The sequence below is a fragment of the Schistocerca cancellata genome, unplaced genomic scaffold (assembly GCF_023864275.1).
Source record: "Schistocerca cancellata isolate TAMUIC-IGC-003103 unplaced genomic scaffold, iqSchCanc2.1 HiC_scaffold_549, whole genome shotgun sequence".
In the NCBI taxonomy this organism is placed as follows: domain Eukaryota; kingdom Metazoa; phylum Arthropoda; class Insecta; order Orthoptera; family Acrididae; genus Schistocerca; species Schistocerca cancellata.
The window spans coordinates 95,001-100,000 of NW_026046562.1; the positions used below are offsets into that span (position 1 = coordinate 95,001).

A 5,000-nucleotide genomic window follows, 5' to 3' on the forward strand; every position below is an offset into this window, starting at 1 on the left:
TGTAAGTCTGTGCACACAATATGAACCACACATCAGCGAGACACTCTATCACACATTACTCTCTGCCTGTAACAGACACAGATACAATATGTAAGCACCAGCATGGACCAACGTCCGGTGCATCCTCTCCGCCACAGTACACCATCCACACTATGATAACCACACCAGGGGGTCCAATTCTAAAATAGAATATCCCACCCGTCCGACATCCACAATTGCTCAGATAAGCCACCAACACCCACACATGTCCTACACAGGGGTGCACCCAACACCACCACACTGCCTCCTGTTACGGCACAGAAACAATGGCAGGAATGAATCACACAGGTCTGCCGCTCCCTTGCCGCAACCACAGACGCGGCGCGCCTCCAGTCACGAGCGAAAAGCGCATCCTGACGAGACATAACTGCTGTGACATACTGAAGCTGCCTCAGACATTCACTTACAATGATCACTACCAACGAACCTCGCCCCCCCCCCCCCCCAACACACTCTCTTACCACGTTGTGTACTGTAATCCAACCCATTTCGCACCTTAACCTAACCCATTTTGCACCTTAACTTAACCAAATTCGTAACGCAATTTGTACCGCAATGTAACGCAATGTGTACCGCAATGTAACGCAATGTGTACCGCAATGTAACGCAATGTGTACCGCAATGTACCGCAATGTGTACCGCAATGTACCGCAATGTGTACCGCAATGTGTAACGCAATGTGTAACGCAATGTGTACCGCAATGTGTACCGCAATGTGTAACGCAATGTGTACCGCAATGTGTAACGCAATGTGTACCGCAATGTGTAACGCAATGTGTACCGCAATGTAACGCAATTTGTACCGCAATGTAACGCAATTTGTACCGCAATGTAACGCAATTTGTACCGCAATGTAACGCAATTTGTACCGCAATGTAACGCAATTTGTACCGCAATGTAACGCAATTTGTACCGCAATGTAACGCAATTTGTACCGCAATGTAACGCAATTTGTACCGCAATGTAACGCAATTTGTACCGCAATGTAACGCAATTTGTACCGCAATGTAACGCAATTTGTACCGCAATGTAACGCAATTTGTACCGCAATGTAACGCAATTTCTACCTTAACCTAACCCACGTTGTGCCTTAACCTAACCCACGTTGTGCCTTAACCTAACCCACGTTGTGCCTTAACCTAACCCACGTTGTGCCTTAACCTAACCCACGTTGTGCCTTAACCTAACCCACGTTGTGCCTTAACCTAACCCACGTTGTGCCTTAACCTAACCCACGTTGTGCCTTAACCTAACCCACGTTGTGCCTTAACCTAACCCACGTTGTGCCTTAACCTAACCCACGTTGTGCCTTAACCTAACCCACGTTGTGCCTTAACCTAACCCACGTTGTGCCTTAACCTAACCCACGTTGTGCCTTAACCTAACCCACGTTGTGCCTTAACCTAACCCACGTTGTGCCTTAACCTAACCCAAGTTGTGCCTTAACCTAACCCAAGTTGTGCCTTAACCTAACCCAAGTTGTGCCTTAACCTAACCCAAGTTGTGCCTTAACCTAACCCAAGTTGTGCCTTAACCTAACCCAAGTTGTGCCTTAACCTAACCCAAGTTGTGCCTTAACCTAACCCAAGTTGTGCCTTAACCTAACCCAAGTTGTGCCTTAACCTAACCCACGTTGTGCCTTAACCTAACCCAAGTTGTGCCTTAACCTAACCCACGTTGTGCCTTAACCTAACCCACGTTGTGCCTTAACCTAACCCACGTTGTGCCTTAACCTAACCCACGTTGTGCCTTAACCTAACCCACGTTGTGCCTTAACCTAACCCACGTTGTGCCTTAACCTAACCCACGTTGTGCCTTAACCTAACCCACGTTGTGCCTTAACCTAACCCACGTTGTGCCTTAACCTAACCCACGTTGTGCCTTAACCTAACCCACGTTGTGCCTTAACCTAACCCACGTTGTGCCTTAACCTAACCCACGTTGTGCCTTAACCTAACCCACGTTGTGCCTTAACCTAACCCACGTTGTGCCTTAACCTAACCCACGTTGTGCCTTAACCTAACCCACGTTGTGCCTTAACCTAACCCACGTTGTGCCTTAACCTAACCCACGTTGTGCCTTAACCTAACCCACGTTGTGCCTTAACCTAACCCAAGTTGTGCCTTAACCTAACCCAAGTTGTGCCTTAAGCTAACCCAAGTTGTGCCTTAACCTAACCCAAGTTGTGCCTTAACCTAACCCAAGTTGTGCCTTAACCTAACCCAAGTTGTGCCTTAACCTAACCCAAGTTGTGCCTTAACCTAACCCAAGTTGTGCCTTAACCTAACCCAAGTTGTGCCTTAACCTAACCCACGTTGTGCCTTAACCTAACCCACGTTGTGCCTTAACCTAACCCACGTTGTGCCTTAACCTAACCCACGTTGTGCCTTAACCTAACCCACGTTGTGCCTTAACCTAACCCACGTTGTGCCTTAACCTAACCCACGTTGTGCCTTAACCTAACCCACGTTGTGCCTTAACCTAACCCACGTTGTGCCTTAACCTAACCCACGTTGTGCCTTAACCTAACCCACGTTGTGCCTTAACCTAACCCACGTTGTGCCTTAACCTAACCCACGTTGTGCCTTAACCTAACCCACGTTGTGCCTTAACCTAACCCACGTTGTGCCTTAACCTAACCCACGTTGTGCCTTAACCTAACCCACGTTGTGCCTTAACCTAACCCACGTTGTGCCTTAACCTAACCCAAGTTGTGCCTTAACCTAACCCACGTTGTGCCTTAACCTAACCCAAGTTGTGCCTTAACCTGCTCTGTAATTGGCATATGACACGTTACATTAATCCAGTGTTGTCTAACCACAACCCTCTGAATATAGTTCGCTACTCGCACCGCCCACCCTCTTGTGTATCGTTTCATGTTCAACACTTCGCAAGTGTTGCTTACTTTTTACATGCTCCCGCTGTACACTGTAATGTGGACGACTGCAGGATGTACATCGCCCCCACCCTCCCCCCTGCCTTCGCACGCTGGTCGTTCAGGTGCTTGCGTGTTCAATGCCCTTCGCAGCTGTTCACTGGCATTCGCATGTCGAAGCGCTCAGTCTACGTCGTGGTACGGCCTGTGTCCACTGTCCGCTGATGTCGTAAGCTTAACCCTCACATTGTACTGCACATAGGTCCGTATGTACTGCATGATACGCTGTGGCACATGTGTGACCGTACAACGACTGCGCCCAACAACAGCGAACCATACGGTCCAAATGTTGTGCACTCAGCCACGTGCCGTCTCCCCATAACAGCTACATTGCAGTGTGGTACGCCATAGAGACGTGTGGGATTAACGGACGCCCTGGATGGCGATCAGCATGAGCCGTCTGTTGATGTAGTGGCGCGTGTATTCAAACGTAGTCGTCTCTTCTCACACAGTGTGATAGCATGGTGCACCGCGTTCCACATCTGCGACATGGTACAGATGCTGGTTGACAGTCGGTCTCGTAATGGACATCGCATACGTAGGGGGCCACCTCCCACGTGTTCTCTAGTCGTGCACATTTTGTTGCGTGTATGTGGGCAGACGTAGTGTGTCGTGACACCTAACAGACAGGTATGCAATAATCGTTGCATTTGCAAACTGGGATGGACGTCTACGTTTGCTGGTGACGTTACGCAAATGAACAACTGGTAAACCCATTGTGGTGCGGTTGTTGTTGCTGGAGGTAAATCAGTAAGGGCAAATCTGTGTGTGAAGCGATACGCGGCGGTGGCTGGGTGGGACCGTCCCCGGCCGGTGAGGGGGGGCCGCCCGGCGTGCTGGCCGCGCGGTGCGTGGGCGCACGCGCTACAGCCGGCTGGTGGGGGCGCCCAGTGGCAGGCGCGCCGGCCGACGGACGCGGCAGGCGGCGCAGCTGCGCGCCGGGGCACCCTGCGCGCGGCGCCGGGCGGCCAAAGTGGGTCCTCGCGGGCCCGGTGCGAAGCGCGGTGGACATCTGCAGTGTGCTGGTCCGACTGAGGACTGTGTGCGTTGAGGATGCGCCGCCGCCCGGCACTCGGCGCCGCGACGCCGTCTGCTGCTCGGTCGCCCCAGCGGTTCTCGCTGGTGGTTTGTATCGCAGTTGTGCAGACGTGTTGGCACGTGCGCTGTGCTGGGAGAGTTCGCTTCGGCACCCACGTGGGGCCTTTGCCCTTCTGTGGCGCTGGCGTTGGAGCTGCCGGTCACCGTAGGTGGCGCGTGTTGTCTCCCGCCGGCAATGCCACGACAGCACGCTCCCGGGCCTCTGTCGGCAGCGGCAAGCTCAGTTGGGAGCACGGGTGGTCGCACCTAAAGCGTCTACTCGCCTAACTCCGGGCGATTGCGCCTCTCTCGAACCCGACCAAGTACTTAGGACGGCGCTGCGCGCCGCCGGGACCTGAGAGGGTTTCGAGGTGTATTGTGCAGGGGAGCTCAGCCTCCTCCTGTTTGCAGAATAATTGAGCGGACGCTTGCGTGTTCGCGCGGGCCCCTGGGACACACTCCCGGGCGGCCGGCTGCTCAGCTCTAGTTGACGCAGCTCCCTGGTTGATCCTGCCAGTAGTCATATGCTTGTCTCAAAGATTAAGCCATGCATGTCTCAGTACAAGCCGCATTAAGGTGAAACCGCGAATGGCTCATTAAATCAGTTATGGTTCCTTAGATCGTACCCACGTTACTTGGATAACTGTGGTAATTCTAGAGCTAATACATGCAAACAGAGTCCCGACCAGAGATGGAAGGGACGCTTTTATTAGATCAAAACCAATCGGTCGGCTCGTCCGGTCCGTTTGCCTTGGTGACTCTGAATAACTTTGGGCTGATCGCACGGTCCTCGTACCGGCGACGCATCTTTCAAATGTCTGCCTTATCAACTGTCGATGGTAGGTTCTGCGCCTACCATGGTTGTAACGGGTAACGGGGAATCAGGGTTCGATTCCGGAGAGGGAGCCTGAGAAACGGCTACCACATCCAAGGAAGGCAGCAGGCGCGC

At 52.6% G+C, this 5,000-nt stretch overlaps 1 non-coding gene across 1 annotated transcript in view; it reads left to right on the plus strand.

Annotated features, from left to right (window-relative positions):
• Positions 1-4,548: 4,548 nt before the first annotated feature.
• The window catches only part of LOC126130125 (small subunit ribosomal RNA), a 1,909-nt gene continuing 1,457 nt past the window's right edge, over positions 4,549-5,000 (plus strand). Inside the window, exon 1 of the ribosomal RNA XR_007527369.1 lies at positions 4,549-5,000. This exon is cut by the window's right edge and continues 1,457 nt beyond it. This is a non-coding gene — a ribosomal RNA (small subunit ribosomal RNA).